Genomic DNA, 19,900 nt, shown 5'->3' on the forward strand with positions numbered 1-19,900 from the left:
TGGAGCCATTCTCCCAGTTTGGGGGTCACTGCCCCGAGTGTTCTGATTACCACAGGGACCACTGTTATCTTCACCTTCCCCATACTTTCCAGCTCTTCTCTGAGCCTTTGGAATTTTTCGAGCTTCTCGTGTTCCTTCTTCTTGATGTTGCCGTCACTTGGTATTGCAACATCTATCACCATGGCTTTCTTCCTTTGTTTGTCCACCACTACTACGTCCGGTTGGTTATCCATCACAAGTTTGTCTGTCTGTATCTGGAAGTCCCATAGGATTTTACCTCTGTTTATCTTGATTCGTATATATATTGAATGAGTAATCTAATGAGTAATCTAAGTTATAAGAATCATCATTATTCAGTCCTGTATCCTTTTTATTGCCATTCTGAGATTATTCCGTGTGTTTTGTTATATTACTGTTTTATTACCTTTAAGAATAACAATGATCCTCATGATTATGATCATTGTCAATACACTAATAGTTTGAAGCTACAGCACATCAAAGGTTAGCTTGCAGCTTACCTTACAATCAAATTAAAACAACGCAGTGTTTAAAGCAGAGGTGATTTTCAGGGGTGTATTCAGTCTGCAGTTTTAAAAACTGAACAGACTTATCATATATTTGATTAATTCACTGCATATGTGATGATCTGCCCTGTTATGCAGTTTTAAAATCTGTACATTTTCTGTAGCACCTGTGCTGCTTTTTGGAAGTGCATCCTATGAGACTCTGTCAGTGGTTAATCCTTTTGCAGTATAACTTGATAATTAGTTTTTTCCTTTGATGAGTTTGAAGTGTGAGTCCTTGATACAGCCAGCTTCTGTTACTTTACAGCAAGGTCAACATTTGATCATCACCTACCAGGTTTCTTATTCTATGGCCTTACTGCACAGCTTGGATCAGATAGGAAAGGAGCATGATGGATTCATATCGATTTATTAATTCATATTAATTCATTTTAATATGTTATTAGTTTCTAGCAACAGAAGGTTAACAGCTGTTACAAGGCAAAATACATTTTGGGGTATTTTCTAAATGTTTCAGTGAAGTGTGAGATTTCCAGGCATATATTTAGTCTGCAGAATGAACAAATGAACTTTTTTTCCTATTAGATTCAGCTAGACCAGTGCACCATGTGCTGGATTAATCCTATGCAAACTCAGTGCCCTTCCTTGTTATGGAACTATAAAAACTTGTCAGCAGGCTGTTAGTTTGACTCACAGCAGATCAGTTTCAACAGAAAACATGTTTTCTTTAGCTCTACTGCTGCTTCTGGCAGGTGGATCCTGTGAGTCTCTATAGATTGAAGTGATGGAAGTATTTAATTCTTTTGTAGCACAACTTGATAATTTATTACAAAACTTTTTTTTTTCTTTTAACAGGTGTGAAGTGTGAGCAGCTGACACAGCCAGCCTCTGTGACTGTGCAGCCAGGTCAGCATCTGACCATCACCTGTCAGGTCTCTTATTCTGTGAGCAACTACTACACAGACAACCTGCAGGGAAAGGACTGGAGTGGATCGGTGCTAGATATACTGGAGAATCAGCTTACAAAGATTCACTGAAGAGCAAGTTCAGCATTGAGTTAGACTCTTCTAGGAACACAGCAACTCTAAATGGGCAAAATATGCAGCCTGAAGACACAGCTGTGTATTATTGTGCAAGAGACCCACAGTAACACAAACCATCAGTGGACCTGAACAAAAACCCTTCAGTGCCTGAGCAGTTGTAACCGCTTGAGAGGCCTCCTGCAAAAAAAAAAAAAAAAAAAAAAAAAAAAAAAATTCTGAACATCCGGTCTCTTTGCATGTTATGAAGTATGATTAGCATTACAGGCACCATGATTGTTGCATGTATCCCATCCTCCCCTCCTATCAGAGACTCAGTTGGATGGTGCTACCTGCCCAAAGAACACAGTGGAAGTAAAACCTATGGAATGAGATGGAATAAATATGTACATATAAATCCACACTTTCAAAAAAGAAGCTGATGCTGTGGTTTGTGACTTTGTGTTTCTGAATAACACTTTTTTTTACAGCAGTAATTAAGTTCTTAATGTTGAATAGAAAGTGACATAAATGTTTTTTTCCCTCTTCCTGCCCTCGGCGGAGACGGACGCTCTCTTTCCTCTCTCTCTCCCTCCCTCTTTTTATCCACCCTGCTGCCGCTTTTTGCTGCTTAGAGTGTCTCTTCACACATTCACGAACTGGAAAATTAAATTATGGATCTGGTCAGCTGGTCTCTCAACATTATTGATGATCAAATTCTCATCACGAGGAGCTTGGGAGAAGGAGAACACTCTTTCCTCGGGTCCGACTGACATACCCGGCTGGCTACGTTATGGATTCCTGTGGAGGATGGAAGAAAACGCGTCTGGCTGTGCTGTCAATTGTGGACGTGGTATATATTGATACCAGGTTTTTCTCCTGATTGGATGTGGGGATACCTGGTTTATCCTGGGTAGCTGTTCCGGCGTCAGTAAGGCTGCCTGTGAAGGATGCAGACGCTGTACAACTCAATCAGACTCAGTAGAGCTGAATCGAAATGGATTAGATCTAGAGGAGTGTTTGAGTGTCTGCTTTTGCACAGCGGAGTTGAACCAAAAATTCGGATAATTGAATTTTTCGCCACTGAGAGGTAACCAGAAAAACTGTAAGGTCTGTCAGCAATCAATCAGTTATGACAGGCTGTACCAAAACAATGACTGCATTTGAAATTGGCTCTCAGACGGCCTTGGATGGTGGCCGTGTATTAAAATCATCTCCTGGAGATGTTATGTAAACAAATGCTCTACACCCCCGCTTGTCCCGTCTGCTGATCTGTCAGAACTGATACACCTCACAACCTTGCTGATTTCTACCTGGAGTGTTTAGTCGAGAGAGAGCTGGGTCTGAGATTTTCCATCACAGCCATCTCCAGAGTAAACACAGAAAAAGAGAAAATATCCAGTGAGCATCACTTCTCTGGGTGGAAATTCTTTGGTGATGTCAGAAGTCAGAGGAGAATGATGAGACTGATAGGAAGGGAACAGTACCCCCCCAAAAAACAGACAGACAGACAAACAAACAAACAAACAAACACACTTGTTACAACTGGTGTGCAAAATAAAATCTCTGAATGCACAAAATAATCACATTTCAAGCACGTGGGCTACAGGAGTGGCTACGTGAACACACCAGGTGCCACTCCTCTCAGCTCACAATAGGAACCTGAGACAATAATTTATAAGGGCTTGTCAAAATTGGACATTGGTAGAAGGGAAGAATGGTGTCTGATCTGGTCTGAGTCTCAGTTTCAGAATTTAGTGTAAACAACATGAAAGATGGTGATGTAATAGTTTGGGAGATATTTTCTTGGCAGAGTATTGTTTCTGAGCATGTTCATCCCCACAGTGTACCCATTTTCTAATGGCTACATCCAGCAGGACAATGCATCATGTCAAAATGTAAAAATTTGTCTCTTGCACAGGACTTTGAGCTCACTGTACTCAGATGATCCCCAGAGTCACTAGATCACAACCCAGTAAAGCAGCTTTGGGACAAATCTGCAGCAACTTTGTAGTGATGTCATGTTAATATGACCCAAAATCTTGTTTCCTGCACCTTGTTTGATCTGAACCATGAGGAATCAAGGCAGTTCTGCAGGCAAGAAAAAGGTCCAACCTGGTATAAGCAAGGTGTATCTAATAAAGTAGGAGGTCAGTGTAGATTACACAGTTTACATGATGGACTACAGACATGGTGAAAGTATTATTAGATCATAATATTTATTAAATATTTATAATGCAGAGGAATTTAGTCATTCAAGAGGGGCTCAGAGTAGAGCCGCTTCTGCACATCGAAAGGAGTCGGTTGAAAAGTTTCAGGCATCTGATCAAGGAGCTCTGGGCATGTCCAGCTGGAAGGAGGCCCCGGAGTAGACCCAGAAGGTCTCTGTTTGCCTGAACCTGGTATTCCCCCGGATAAGCTGGAGGAGGTAGTGGGGAAGAGGGAGGTCTGGGTTTCTCTGCTTAGGTTGCTGCCCCAGCTCCATATAAGTGGAAGAAGATGGATGGATGGATTTTTATTTAATATAAATATAGTAGTTTGTGTCAAGCTAACTGTGTCAAGCTAACTGTTAAACCTACTGAACCTTGGATTCACAGTCAGCAGCTCTGTTAATAAATCAAAAAACATATATAGATATATTTTCTACAGCCAACATATATTACCATATGCACTGTTTATTGCTCTGGAGACATGCATATTAGGCCAGGATTAAAAACTAACATATGTTCAATAAAATATATTTGTGATATTTGAAAGAATTTGAAGATGAACATGTTTGGTGATAAGACAGAAAGCATAATTTATGCACTATTACCCTCTCGTAGTTTGAATCTTTGTTTTATTTGATTTCTTTTGCAAGTTGCCACAGTTTCAGTTCTTCAAAAACTATTTTCCTACAGTTTCAGGTCATATCTTTGTTCTCACACATCTGCAGAAACCGAAAACAAGATAAGTAATTTATGCAAACCAGCAACGACAAACTTTTAGTCTGTGTGCTACATGATCTTGGATGATAAGACTGTAAATAAGTTTATAAGTAAAGAAAAAAATACTTGTGTTTCAAATCTGTTTTGATTTCTTTGAATTTTATCACAACTCTAATGAAGGAGGGCTCAGAGTAAATATAGCAAATCTATTGTCTGTACTAAAAACACATATTTAAACAGCGGTGGCAAAAGTACAGACATTCTTTACTTAAATAGAAGTACAGACACTTGCGTTAAAAAATACTTGGTAAAGTTTGATTGAAGCTCTTTACTCAAAGGAAAGTGAAAGAGTACAGGCTCTGAAATGTACTCAAAGTAAGAAAGCAAAAAGTGGCTCTGTGAAGGACGTGTCCGATAAATTTTTGTGCAAAGGATTTTGTGCTATATTAATATAATAATAAAATGATATTAGTACATGGGAAGGCAACTTTATTTTGATCTAAATTATAATTGTAATGAATATACTCAGCTGGAACACTTACTGTATGTGGAGCACAGGCAAATTTAAATGCAAATGAAAAATAAAAAGCTCCATTTTCTGTTATAGAAGGTGAATTTGCCTCATTGTTGTGTTTACTGTCAATTCATCACAGTACAGGAAGCTCACGTTTAATATTTTCATGCAACCTTTGAATACAAAATAAGTAAACCTCAGTTTATTTTGCAAGACATTTATAAAAAAAAACAACTTTACATCACATACAGGTTTAGCTTTAAATTTCCAGTTTATTCAATGACACTTAGCAGTCCATACCTTTAAATATAACCTCTCCTGTCCTGTTTTTCTTTCTCCATCTCTGAGTGAAGTTTTCTCTTATTCTGGAAAAACAGCAGCAGTGCGACTGACACACTGTGTGACATACTGCACAGAAAAACTTTGTGTTTACTGATATTTTTTGGGCTGTTAAAAATGTTGAATTTTAAAATACCTACCACTTAAAATACATTACTGCCTTTACGCTCACTGGATCCTGTGAGTCTCTTTAAGTTTGTAATAGTCATCATTCTTTTGTAGTGTAAGTTGATTGCTCGTGAACAAACAATTTTCTTCTTGCAACAGGTGTCATGTGTGAACAGCTGATACAGTGAACCTCTGTTACTCTGCAGACTTCTTCTTTTTTTTAATCATATAAACATTAAACATTTCTAGTTGTAGATAATCTAAAAATCTACAGTGTTGTCACCAATCAGCTTCTTCTGAATAACATCATTATTTTAAAAAATGCCCTGGGACTGATCAAGTCAGCAAAACTTTTTTTTTCTTTTCTTTTCTTTCTTTTAGAAATTTCACTTTGTTTGCTGAGTCACTATCAGCACACTGAATGGACACATTCCTCCTCATAATATGTTGTCATACTACAAAGTTATATGTGTTTCTGTCTCAGGAGGTATTGATGTCCATGAGCAATATGACTATTGTGTATTACTGTACTATTACTGTACTGTACTAATATAAGATCATGAAAATAGTTTATAATAACCTCCAGGTGGCAGGAAAACATGCAAACTGACATGAAATGAAAGCACGACAAGCATGACGTGACATGGATGTAAATATGTAGAAATGAGCAGGAATGCAGCTGCTCTTGTGGTTTTTAACTTTCTTTTCTTAAGGTTATCAATAACTTTAAGTTGATAGCATGCTGTCATGTTGTTTCTTTTAGTTGTTTAAAGCTGGACAACATATTTTTGATATCGCTGGACAAAAATATCTACTTTGTTCAACTAATCGTCAGGTTTTCTGAGAAGGAACTGGACTCCTGCACCTCCTGACTGTCACAGACAGCCTCTGGTTATTGTTTGAGTAATGGAAGTTATGCATGTTGGATCAGATAATGTGAAGGAAAACCAGTGGAGTGGATTTTGCATCAGAACTGTGGGGGTGCCGCACATACAGTTCTTCTGCATCTGTAACACTAACAGGAGTGGATGCGTAGCCTCAGGATACAGCTGTTTATTGTTGTGTATGTTCATATGTTTATAATCCTTCAACTTTGAGGTAATCAAAAGCAAATAGTCAACACCTTATCTTTAAAAAGCCATCATCTATAGTTTTATAATAAACAAAGTGCTGACATCTTTTCCTCTTGAATAACATCATTATTGTATAGTATTGACCTGATCCAGCCAGAGTCAGTGGCTGTGCAGCCTGGACAGTTGTTGATTATCCACATGAGGGGCATGATGTTGTGACATTTTGCAAAAATGACACTTTAAAAAAATGAAAAAAAGAACAGTTCAGTGACATACTGATTGTTGGTTTGAAAACAAACCCCAGTAATTATAATTTGCTATTTCATTGCAGGGGCAATTTTAAAAATCATTAATGAGTAATGCAGTTAAACAAATGTGAAGCAAAGGTGATCTCCTGGCATGTTTATCGTGTGTGTGTGTGTGTGTGTGTGTGTGTGTGTGTGTGTGTGTGTGTGTGTGTGTGTGTGTGTGTGTGTGTGTGTGTGTGCGTATGTTTATAATACCTTGTGGGGACAATTTTCCTGACATATACTACGTTGTGGGGACCAATTGCTCCTTGTGGGGACTGGAACCTTGTCCCCACAAGGGAAAACCCTGTTTTTGGGTCAGGGGTCAGAGTTAGGGCTAAGGTATGAATTGAGTTTAGGTTAGGGTTAGGGTTAGGTATGTGATGGTTAGGGTTAGGAAAAGGGTAAAGGTAAGGTTTAGGCTGTAGAAATGAATGGAAGTCAATGGAAATTCCCCACAAAGATAGCAAAACACACTTGTGTGTGTGTGTGTGCGTGTGTGTGTGTGCATTTGAATCACTGACTGTGCAGCCAGGCCAACACCTGTCAGGTCTCTTATTCTCTCTGAAAGAATTATTTTGGTTAAAGTGAGTTTCTGACTGTGAGTTTGTATTTACTTATTGTGCTGTACTTTGTCATCTACAAACAAAAAACCTACACAGATACTTTGCAAAGTACTTATAAATACATGGAAATATAGAAACCCATGTTTATGTACAGTACAGGTTAAAAGATTAAAACAAACAAACAAACAAAAAGTGATAATATTAGCACAGCTCAGAGCAGTCTGGAAAAGGACCGGAATGGATCTCGTATATCAACAATATCAGTAGCTATATCTACTCCTCTCAGTCAGCAGGTTTACCATCTCCAGAGACAACAGTAGGCTGCAGGTGTATCTGCAGATGAGCAGTTTGAAAACTGAGGATATGGCTCTATAAAAACACAGCACATCAACTTCCTGTAAATCAGTATTTTTTTTTCTGTTATTCACAAATTAACTTTAACATCAACAGCACAATTAAAGAAACAATAAAATTGATGTATCAAGAAGTGTGGACAGTAAATATTCTGCTGGCCTGCTTCTCAGTGTTAATGTTTAAATTTACCTTGTGAAATTGTGCTAAAATCTTTCATTAATATTAAAAAATAAACCAAAAACTTTGAGTTAGTGTTTTAAATTCTTATGATCTGTATTTCTTTTTTATTCTGTCCATCTGTATGCAAAGTAAACTTCCTCCCAGACTAATATACTGTAAAGACTTGATATATTGCACTTGGTTGCAACAGAAGAAGAGGAGCTCCCAGCAGACCACATTCTAAACCAGTGGTTCTCAAATCCAGGCCTCATGGCCCAGTGTCCTGCAGGTTTTAGATGTGTCTCTGCTTCAACACACCTGAGTGAAATATAGAAGTCATTAGCAGGACTCTGGAGAACTTGACTGCATACTGAGGAGGTAATTCAGCCATTTTATTCAGGTGTGTTGGATCAGGGACACATCTAGTACCTGCAGGACACTGGGCCACGAGGCCTGGATTTGAGAACCACTGTTCTAAACCAACATGTTCTCTGTAGCTCTGCTGCTGCCGCTGGCTGCTGGATCCTGTGAGTCTCACTGAACACAAACACTGACAACATGAACACTACACAATGTAACTTTTATTACAATTGCATTTAACATGTTTTCTCCACAGGTGTGAAGTGTGAACAGCTGACACAGCCAGCCTCTGTGACTGTGCAGCCAGGTCAGCGTCTGACCATCTCCTGTCAGGTCTCTTATTCTCTTGGCTACTGGACAGGTTGGATCAGAGAGGCTGCAGGGAAAGGACTGGAGTGGATTGGGGTGAAAGATACCTCAGGCTCTCACTATAAAGATTCACTGAAGAACAAGTTCAGTATTGAATTAGACACTTCAAGCAAAACAGTGACTCTAAATGGACAGAACATGCAGCCTGAAGACTCTGCTGTGTATTACTGTGCCAGAGAGTCACAGTAACACAAAACATCAGCAGACCTGAACAAAAACCCCATCAGTGACTGAAAAATTGTAACATGAAACCACCAGAGGAGGCGCTCTCAGACCACCAATGACCTTTTTTGCTGAAGTGTATTTTATTTAATACTCATGTGGATCTTGTTTGGAAACATTTCTAATTATTCAGACAGATTATTTAGACTGTATCAAAATATAACACAATTCAGTCTAATGAAATGTTGCAGTAGATTACTTAAGTACTATAAAATATACACCAGTAATAGAGCATATGATAGACATGCAAATATATATAACTAAACATTAACACAGTGTGCTTCAGAACAATCAATTAATACATTAAAAGCAAATGTGTTATTAATGAGTGGGATTAATTATCTGAAAGCCTATAAATTTGTATTTAGATAACATTAATACAAACAGGCACTCGTTAAGGATTCGTTAAGAATAAATTAATACAAATAGGTTGAGTATTTAAAATGACTGGGCTGATGTACCTGAATGGGAATTAATTAACAACAAACATTGAAAAATATTCATGAATGAATTTTGATTAACTTTGCTTGTGCTTCGACAGGAATATACTTTTATAAACTCCACAAAAAATCAGCATATCATGGATCCTACAGATCACATAACCTCATGTATGATTCTTAATATAAAAAAATCTTATTTTGAAAAAATAATTTCAATTACTTACCTGACCAAACTCTCTTATTCTCTTAGGTTGTGGACAGCTTGAACATGAAAAATACTAGAATCTCTTAATATAAGGATTCACCGTACAACCAAAGAATAATGAATGGGTGAGTGTGTCCAAACCTTTGACTGGTACTGTGTATACATAGATTGTGTATTTAAAGTAACTTGGCTGACTGACCTGATTATAAATGAATTAAGAATAAATATTTTCCCTGTAATAATGTAAATAAATGATTTGTTCTCCATCCATCCATCCATCCATCCATCCATCCATCCATCCATCCATCCATCCATCCATCCATCCATCCATCCATCCATCCATCCATCCATCCATCCATCCAGTCTTGCACTCTATCCCAGCTGCCATAAGGCAAGAGGCCAGGTACACCCTGAACAGGTCGCCAGGGCTTAAGGTTTTGATTTGCCTTGTAAAAATATGTAAAATCTTTTTAAATGCATTGATTTATTAATTGTTTTCTTTAATTTGTCAAAAAGGTGAAAACACAAGCCCAATATCAATTACTGCCAGGGCAGTCTTTATTTCTCTATAAATCTATCAGTGTCCATCTGTATGCAAATCAAGCTTCCTCCCAGGCTAATATAAAGACTTGACTTATTCTAGCTGGTTGCAATAGAAGAAAAAAAGGCTCCCAGCAGACCACATTCAAAACCAACATGTTCTCTGTAGCTCTGCTGCTGGATCCTGTGAGTGTCACTGAACAGAAATACTGACAGCATGAACACTGCACAATGTTGCTGCTATTGGAACTGTGAAGTGTGAACAGCTGACACAGCCAGCTTCTGTGACTGTGCAGCCAGGTCAGCGTCTGACCATCTCCTGTCAGGTCTCTTATTCTCTTGGCCAGTGGACAACTTGGATCAGGCAGGCTGCAGGGAAAGGACTGGAGTGGATTGGGGTGAAAGTCACTGGGAGCTCTTACTATAAAGATTCACTGAAGAGCAAGTTCAGTATTGACTTAGACACTTCAAGCAACACAGTGACTCTAAATGGACAGAATGTGCAGCCTGAAGACTCTGCTGTGTATTACTGTGCCAGAGAGTCACAGTATCACAAAACATCAACAGAGCTGAACAAAAACCCCTTCAGGGACTGAACTGAGCAGATGTAGCAGGAAACCACTACAGGAGGCTCTCTCAGACGATGAATGAGTTCAAGTTTTTTCTCAGAAACTTAATCTGTTTGTTGGAAAATGTTCCAGCAAATTTTTCAGTTGAGTCAAAAAGCAGATCTTAAATAAAAAATCACAGACTGAAACTAAATTTAATGAGATATTGTCTGAATTTTCAGTGTTAAAATACAGTGAGTTTAAATTATGCTTGAAGAGTTGATATGCTTGAAATACAGAAATTATAATTTTTTTAATTATTATTAATTATTGCTGTTTGTCTGTAGGTGCTGAGGGTCAAACACTGACTCAGTCTGAACCAGCTGGTGAAAGGCCTGAAGAATCCCACAGACTGACCTGCACATACTCAGGATTCAGTAGTGATATTAGTGCTGCTTGGATCAGACAGGCTGCTGGAAAAGATATGTCCAAGATTCAGTTCAGGCTCCAGTTATTTTGCAGCTAATCCAGTCTGGATCTGTTCATAATAGATTAATTTTCCCGACAGGATCTGCACTCTTTAATTAAAATGTCTCATCCTGCCAAACTGTACTGAAATATCTAAAACATATAAAGCTGAGGTATTTATCATAGCATGTTTGCCTTTACTGGTAAGAACACCAAACATCAGGCCCCGCAGCAGAAACCACCAGCCGGACTTTATCTCAGCTCATGCTAATAATTTATCCCTACAAGTACTGGCTCTGACTGAAACTTGGATCAAGCCTGAAAATACTGCTACTCCGGCAGCTCTCTCTAATACCTATTCTTTCAGTCACACATCTCGTCCATCCGGACGAGGCAGGGGGACAGGCTTGCTAATTGCTAATGGCTTACAATACACTACTTTACTATCTTACTTACTATTACACTATGGTGTAATTAGTTATTTTAATTACTTTATTTTTTTATTACAAACAGAACACAATTAAATGGTAGAAAAGGGCTCTACTGCACATACTGCACCTCTTGAGTTTGTGAAACAGTGGTGTTTTTGCTGAGGAGGAGTCAATGCAAAACTGATGACTTCAGTATCTTTATTAGACTAAGAGTCAGAACTCAGCCTAAGATACACAGTGCAGTTTGTACAAAGACAGCTGACTTTAAAGATGATCAGACCTGTTTATTTAGTTATTTTTCTGATTCTGCTTTGTTTCTTGGCTGGTAAGAACACACATTTGTTTTGAACAAATAAGCTGAAATAAAGCAATGTGATAAATGAGTTTTTAACCTTTCTTTAGGTACTGAAGGTCAAACACTGACTGAGTCTGAACCAGTGGTTAAAAGGCCTGGAGAATCCCACAGACTGACCTGCACATACTCAGAATTCAGTTATAATATTGCTGCAGTTTGGATCAGACAGGCTGCTGGAAAAGGACTGGAATGGATCGCTTTTATCTATGATGACGGTAGCAGCACCTCCTACTCTCAGTCAGTCAGAGGCCGGTTCACCATCTCCAGAGACAACAGCAGAAAGCAGCTGTATCTGCAGATGAGCAGCTTGACAACTGAGGATTCTGCTGTTTATTATTGTGCTCGAAGGCCACAGTGACACAAGAGGAAGAAACTCTGTACAAAAACTCAGCACAGCAAACCAAATGGACAGAACATGCAGCCTGAAGACACTGCTGTGTATCACTGTGCCAGACGCCACAGTGATACAAAACATGAGTAAACCTGAACAAAAACCCTTTAGTGGTTTAACAATCAATGCATCAGGTTAAAATTAGAAATCCACATTCACTGAAATGATCTGAAATTCAACATCATCAGCAGATTGATAGAAATAATAAAAATGGAAGGATGTGTAAAAGCATTAATTTACCTTAGGTTAAACAGACTTAATTTTGTTTTACTTTTTCATACTTTCACAATAATAGGTCCTATAATGTGCAAAATAACTCATTTAAAAAAAAAACAATAAACCACATAACCTGTTGTGTGGTTTTTGTGATAATAAAACTGTGTTTTTCAGTCTGGATTAATAGCTACATTAATCACCTGTCCACACTCTAAATATCAATGATAGGGTAATCCATATTGTTAAAAGTAGAGTTTAACAAAGGGACTAAGGGTTGAAGATAAAAGGCTTTTACAATGATAAGACCCAATATTGGGGTTGTTTTTCTCATTCTTTTAAGTAACTCATCTAATGATGATGAATTTACCTTCACTGACATTATGATAAAAGACATTGTCTACATCATGGTGTGAACTGAGCTGTTTGTCTGTAGGTACTGATGGACAAACACTCACTGAGTCTGAACCAGTGATAAAAAGATCCTGGAGAATCCCACACACTGACCTGTACATCAGGGTTAGGAGGCCAGAACTGGAACACTTGGATCAGACAGGCTCCTGGAAAAGGACTGAAACTGACTGCTGCAGTAACAGCAGCAGCAGCACTCTCAGTCAATTCAAGGCAGGTTTACCATCTCCAGAGACACCAGCAGAACATGGGTGTATTCTGCTCTGTGTTGCTGTGCTCGAGAGAGACAGAAACACAGGAGGGAGAGAGTGTGTACAAAAAAAAAAATTGTACATCATACACAGTTTAATTTGCTGTCTGTTTTTCACAGTTAAAGACATTAAATTTAAAATAAATTCAATGATATAATGAAGCTGCTTTACTGGCAGTTCTGAACATTTTGAAACTGCTGGCTAAGGCTAATCGTAGATTTGGTAAGATCGTTATTCACGTCGGCAGTAATGACACCCGGTTACGCCAATCGGAGGTCACTAAAATGAATATTGACTCGGTGTGTAACTTTGCAAAAACAATGTCGGACTCTGTAGTTTTCTCTGGGCCCCTCCCCAATCAGACCAGGAGTGACATGTTTAGCCGCATGTTCTCTTTGAATCGCTGGCTGTCTGAGTGGTGTCCAAAAAATGACGTGGGCTTCATAGATAATTGGCAAAGTTTCTGGGGAAAACCTGGTCTTGTTAGGAGAGACGGCATCCATCCCACTTTGGATGGAGCAGCTCTCATTTCTAGAAATCTGGCCAAATTTATTAACCCTCCTAAAAACTGACTACCCAGGGTTGAGACCAGGAAGCAGAGTTGCAGTCTTACACACCTCTCTGCAGCTTCTCTCCTCCTGCCATCCCCCCCAAAACCCCATCCCCATAGAGGCGGTGCCTGCTCCCAGACCACCAAAAAACAAAGCTAAAAATCAGCAAAAAGCTATTTAAGCATAAAAATTCAAAAACAATAAATAATACAGCTTCATCAACTGCACCAACAAATAAAACAATTAAATGTGGATTATTAAACATTAGGTCTCTCTCTTCCAAGTCCCTATTAGTAAATGATTTAATAATTGATCAACGTATTGATTTATTCTGCCTTACAGAAACCTGGTTACAGCAGGATGAATATGTTAGTTTAAATGAATCAACACCCCCGAGTCACAGTAACTGTCAGAATGCTCGAAGCACAGGTCGAGGAGGAGGAGTAGCTGCAATCTTCAATTCCAGCTTATTAATTAATCAAAGACCCAGACAAAGTTTTCATTCTTTTGAAAGCCTGACTCTTAGTCTTGTCCATCCTAATTGGGAAAATCAAAAACCTGTTTTATTTGTTATTATCTATCGTCCACCTGGTCCTTACTCAGAGTTTCTGTCTGATTTCTCAGACTTTTTATCTGATTTAGTGCTCAGTTCAGATAAAATAATTATAGTGGGTGATTTTAACATCCATGTAGATGCTGAGAATGACAGCCTCAACACTGCATTTAATCTATTGTTAGATTCAATTGGCTTCTCTCAAAATGTAAAGAAGCCCACCCACCACTTTAATCATACTCTGGATCTTGTCCTAACATATGGCATAGAAACTGAAGACTTAACAGTATTCCCTGAAAGCCCCCTCCTGTCTGATCATTTCTTAGTAACATTTACATTTACTTTAATGGATTACACAGCAGTGGGGACTAAGTTTTATTACAGTAGAAGTCTTTCTGAAAGTGCTGAAACTAAGTTTAAGGATCTAATTCCTTCATTGTTATGCTCTTCAGTGCCATGTGCCAACACAGTACAGAGCAGCTACCTAAACTCTGCTCCCAGTGAGGTCGATTATCTCGTCAATAGTTTTACATCCTCACTGCGTATAACTTTGGATACTGTGGCTCCTCTGAAAAGGAAAGCTTCAAATCAGAAGTGCCTGACTCCGTGGTATAATTCACAAACGCACAGCTTAAAGCAGATAACCCGAAAGCTGGAGAGGGAATGGCGTCTCACTAAATTAGAAGATGCTCATTTAGCCTGGAAAAAGAATTTGTTGCTCTATAAAAAAGCCCTCCGTAAAGCTAGGACATCTTACTATTCATCATTAATTGAAGAAAATAAGAACAACCCCAGGTTTCTTTTCAGCACTGTAGCCAGGCTGACAAAGAGTCAGAGCTCTGTAGAGCCGAGTATTCCTTTCACTTTAACTAGTAGTGACTTCATGGATTTCTTTACAAATAAAATTTTAGACATTAGAGAAAAAATTATTCATAACCATCTCAAAGATTATTCTTCATGTTCGGCTGCTTTCAGCACTGCTGGTATTTGTTTAGACTCTTTCGCTCCAGTTGATCTTTCTGAGTTATCTTCAATAGTTACTTCCTCCAAACCAGCAACATGTTTATTAGATCCCATTCCTACTAGACTGTTCAAAGAAGTCTTTCCAATTATTGATGCTTCAATCTTAAAAATGATCAATCAGTCTTTATTAGTTGGCTATGTACCACAGACCTTCAAGGTGGCTGTAATTAAACCTCTACTTAAAAAGCCATCACTTGACCCAGCTGCCTTAGCTAATTATAGGCCAATCTCCAACCTTCCCTTTCTCTCAAAGATTCTTGAAAGAGTAGTTGTAAAACAGCTAACTGATCATCTGCAGAGGAACGGTTTATTTGAAGAGTTTCAGTCAGGTTTCAGAATTCATCACAGTACAGAAACAGCATTAGTGAAGGTTACAAATGATCTTCTTAGAGCCTCTGACAGTGGACTCATCTCTGTACTTGTCCTGTTGGACCTCAGTGCAGCTTTTGATACTGTTGACCATAACATTTTATGACAGAGATTAGAGCTTTCTATAGGTATTAAAGGTACTGCACTGCAGTGGTTTGAATCATATTTATCTCATAGACTCCAATTTGTTCATGTAAATGGGGAGTCTTCTTCACACACTAAGGTTAATTATGGAGTTCCACAGGGTTCTGTGCTAGGACCAATTCTATTTACATTATACATGCTTCCCTTAGACAGTATTATTAGAAAGCACTGCATCAATTTTCATTGTTATGCAGATGATACTCAGCTTTACCTATCAATGAAGCCAGATGACACACATCAATTAGTTAAACTGCAGGAATGTCTTAAAGATATTAAGGCCTGGATGACCTTTAATTTCCTGCTTCTAAATTCAGATAAAACTGAAATTCTTGTTCTCAGCCCCACAAATCTTAGAAACATGGTGTCTAACCAGATACTTACTCTGGATGGCATTACTTTGGCCTCCAGTAACACTGTGAGAAATCTTGGAGTCATTTTTGACCAGGATATGTCCTTCAATGCACATATTAAACAAATATGTAGGACCGCTTTTTTGCATTTGCGCAATATTTCTAAAATTAGAAACATCCTTTCTTAGAGTGATGCTGAAAAGCTCATTCATGCATTTATTACTTCTAGGGTGGACTGTTGTAATTCATTATTATCAGGCTGTCCTAAAAGCTCCCTGAAAAGCCTTCAGCTGATCCAAAATGCTGCAGCTAGAGTACTGACAGGGACTAGAAAGAGAGAGCATATTTCTCCCATATTGGCTTCTCTTCATTGGCTCCCTGTTAAATCTAGAATAGAATTTAAAATTCTTCTCCTCACATACAAGGTCTTGAATAATCAAGCACCATCTTATCTCAAAGACCTCATAGTACCATATCACCCCAACAGAGCACTTCGCTCTCAGACTGCTGGCTTACTTGTGGTTCCTAGGATACTTAAGAGTAGAATGGGAGGCAGAGCCTTCAGCTTTCAGGCGCCTCTTCTGTGGAACCAGCTTCCAGCTTGGATTCGGGAGACAGACACCCTCTCTATTTTTAAGATTAGGCTTAAAACTTTCCTTTATGATAAAGCTTATAGTTAGGGCTGGATCAGGTGACCCTGAACCATCCCTTAGTTATGCTGCTATAGGCCTAGTCTGCTGGGGGGTTCACATAATGCACTGTTTCTTTTCATTCACCTTATTTACTTTGTTTATACTCCACTCTGCATTTAATCATTAATTGATATTAATCTCTGGCTCTCTTCCACAGCATGTCTTTCTCTCCCCTCAGCCCAACCGGTCGCGGCAGATGACTGCCCCTCCCTGAGCCGGGTTCTGCGGGAGGTTTCTTCCTGTTAAAAGGGAGTTTTTCCTTCCCACTGTCGCCAAGTGCTGCTCATAGGGGGTCGTTTTGACTGTTGGGTTTTCTCTGTATTATTGTAGGGTCTTTACCCACAATACAAAGCGCCTTGAGGCGACAGTTTGTTGTGATTTGGTGCTATATAAATAAAATTGAATTGAATTGAATTGAATTGAATTGAATTAAATATGTTTTTAGTGTGTTTGTAGGTGTAAATGCTTCATTTGTCTTGTTTGAATTGTGTTTTAATAAAAACTCTACAAACTCCATTTCTGTGTGTGAAATTATCATTTTTCTTTTTTTATCGTAACAATCACCTGTCAGGTTTCTGATTGTGTGAGCAGCCGGTACCCAGCTTGTCACTGCAGCTGCGAAATGAAGCCACCACAGGAGGAGCCATCAGACCACCAATAAATTCAAGATCATTTCTTCATAATATTTTAATATGAATTAATTAATTAATTTGATATAAATATGTAAAATTAATTAATTTGATGTATCATATTGCATTTTTAAAAATGCAATATGATTCTGATTTTACAGTGATGATTTACTTGTTGTAAAATTTGTTTAAGTTTTGGCTCTTCAGAAAAGAAAACTCAGCTTTTAAAGAAAATTATTTATGCACAACAACAAGAGCTGGACTCATCACTAATATACCAAAGAACCTCTGAGTCAAAGAAACTCTGAGTCCTCTTCATCTCACAATTAATGAGAGAAAACTTAACATCATGACTGATAGCAGTTCAGTGAAAGCAGAGCCAGAGGAAGCTGGTCTTTCATGGAATCATGAAATAAGTGTCACACAACTTTTTACTAAAATTTCACATCACATATTTGTACATCTTTCCATGGTTTGCTGATCTTGCTCACTGGTTTTGTACTTTGTCTGGAGGTTACATCTTCAGCCTCAGGACGATGAACACAATTACATTTCTGCTGGTTGTGCTCTTTCTGCCATGTGAGTTATCCTCCTTCCTTCTGGTTTCACTTTGGTCCAAAAAAAAAATAAAAAGCCTCACAGAGGGCAGAAATTTTCCTAGATGACCATTTTACTTTCTTCTGCCCTTCCTTCTGATCAGGTGTTACAGGTCAGAGTATGGAGTCCATTCCACAGAGACTTTGAGTTCACTTGTTCAAATTAGACACACATTTTTTTAAACACAAACACCAACAGGTGCAAATACTTGTTATACTACCAAAAGTACAGGAATGGCTCTAAAAAATAAAACAGTGGTGCTTCTAGAGTCAGGCTTGACTCCAGGCAAAATTTCACAGCGGGCCCCTCCAACCACCGTTCATAACTATATATAATCTGATACCAATAATACCTGATACCTGATACTAATCATGCCAGAGACCATTAATTTCTGTAAGAATGCCAGTTCCGTAACAAGTCCAAACTGACTTCTTACAAATTGTTAATACTGTAACTACCAGCTCCTGCTGCAGGTTGTTTCAGCCTTCTAATTATGCTAACAAACTGACTGCTGGTGTCCTGACTCTGTCTCTGACACTTGGCTCATTCATGTTATAGTCAGCATACCAGGCTGCTCTGCTAGCAAAGTTAACTAATGTTGAAAATAAACAAAAGAAATAATGTGATGCTAGAAGAACCTATGCTGTTCAAGTGTCTCTTCCTCACATATAAAACTAGATTAGCAGCATTTAGATATTTAGCCTGTTTCCCTCCTAGTCTGTTTTCTTTTTCTTTTTTGATTTTTTTCTTTGCTTCAAGAAGGAAAACTCCTCTTCATTTTGGTTGAGTGGCTTTCATTGCTGCTCAGAGGTTTTATCAAACAGAATCTTCCATGCTATTTGCAAGGGGAGTGAGTGGAGTAATGTGGGGGCCCTCAGGGAGGACAGATCTCTCTTACTGTAGTTACAAACTTTGTGCATTACATTGCCATAGTTTAAAGTTTGTTAGCCCTCAGGGGCATGTCACTGTCCTGGGGCATGTGGTGCCTCACTGCTATTCTTGTTTGTGGTTTCCTGTTTCTTAGTAACATAAAACATGTTCAGTTCAGTTTTTTTGAGAAAACAAAAAACATTGTAAGTGGAAGTACATACATCATCCTTAATAATGGTCCATAATGGTATCAGAAGTAATATCACTATTAGCTGAGTTTAAGACCTGCAACAATTATATTTATTCATGAAAACAAGTTGTGAAAAAGCAGTGACATATTGTGATCTGTTAGTTGTTAGGAAACATGTTATTTTATCACTTATTGAAACAGTGAGTAGTTGTGAAGTTGCACAGTCATTTACCTCATGCTAAGTTTTGTGTGCACTCTTTTCTTTTAGATTTGTCACAGTAAAAACAACTGGCTGCAAAATGTGTTGTAGACATTGGTATGGAAGAACTATGAGCTGTCAATAAAGTAATTCTGGAAGCCACGAGAAACTACAGAGGCAGAGATATGTGTGCAAATTCAGTCTCAGCATCTCAATAATTGTTAGGTTTGATCATTTGAAAATTCTCTTCTGCATCAAAAAAATATTTGGTATATAGTCATATCTTAGAGAAACATTCTGGTACCACAAAAAGTTTTTGTTTTTTTCTTGCATCGTGCTGGAATAATACAGGTTATTTGTTTTTGCACAAGTCCATCTGCCTGTACTACAGATGAGATTTGATTTGACTGGATGTGTTTGTTTTTTTAGAGATTTAGACACAAAGATGACAGATGTTACTGTTAATGGAATATTATTCCAATCAAACTCAATTTTCACCTGCTCTATTAATTTTAAATCTCTAATCAACTTAAAAATGTATTCATATATTTATTGATTATTGTACTTGGATCATTGGGAAAATGATCTTCACAGTAAATATTTGTCATTTGCACACATTTACATAACACAATAAAGGCCAATCCAGTTTTGCTTCCTGT

The 19,900-nt window shown here is 38.2% G+C and overlaps 1 protein-coding gene and 1 pseudogene across 1 annotated transcript in view; both read left to right on the top strand.

Moving 5' to 3' along the window:
- Window positions 1–19,900, top strand: part of LOC115783986 (serine/threonine-protein kinase pim-1-like) — a 1,015,907-nt gene that overhangs the window by 890,257 nt on the left and 105,750 nt on the right. The window lies entirely within an intron of this gene.
- On the top strand, window positions 1,229–1,674 carry LOC115784017 (Ig heavy chain V region 5A-like; annotated as a pseudogene).

Source organism: Archocentrus centrarchus, chromosome 8 (genome assembly GCF_007364275.1).
Source record: "Archocentrus centrarchus isolate MPI-CPG fArcCen1 chromosome 8, fArcCen1, whole genome shotgun sequence".
Classification (NCBI taxonomy): Eukaryota; Metazoa; Chordata; class Actinopteri; order Cichliformes; family Cichlidae; genus Archocentrus; species Archocentrus centrarchus.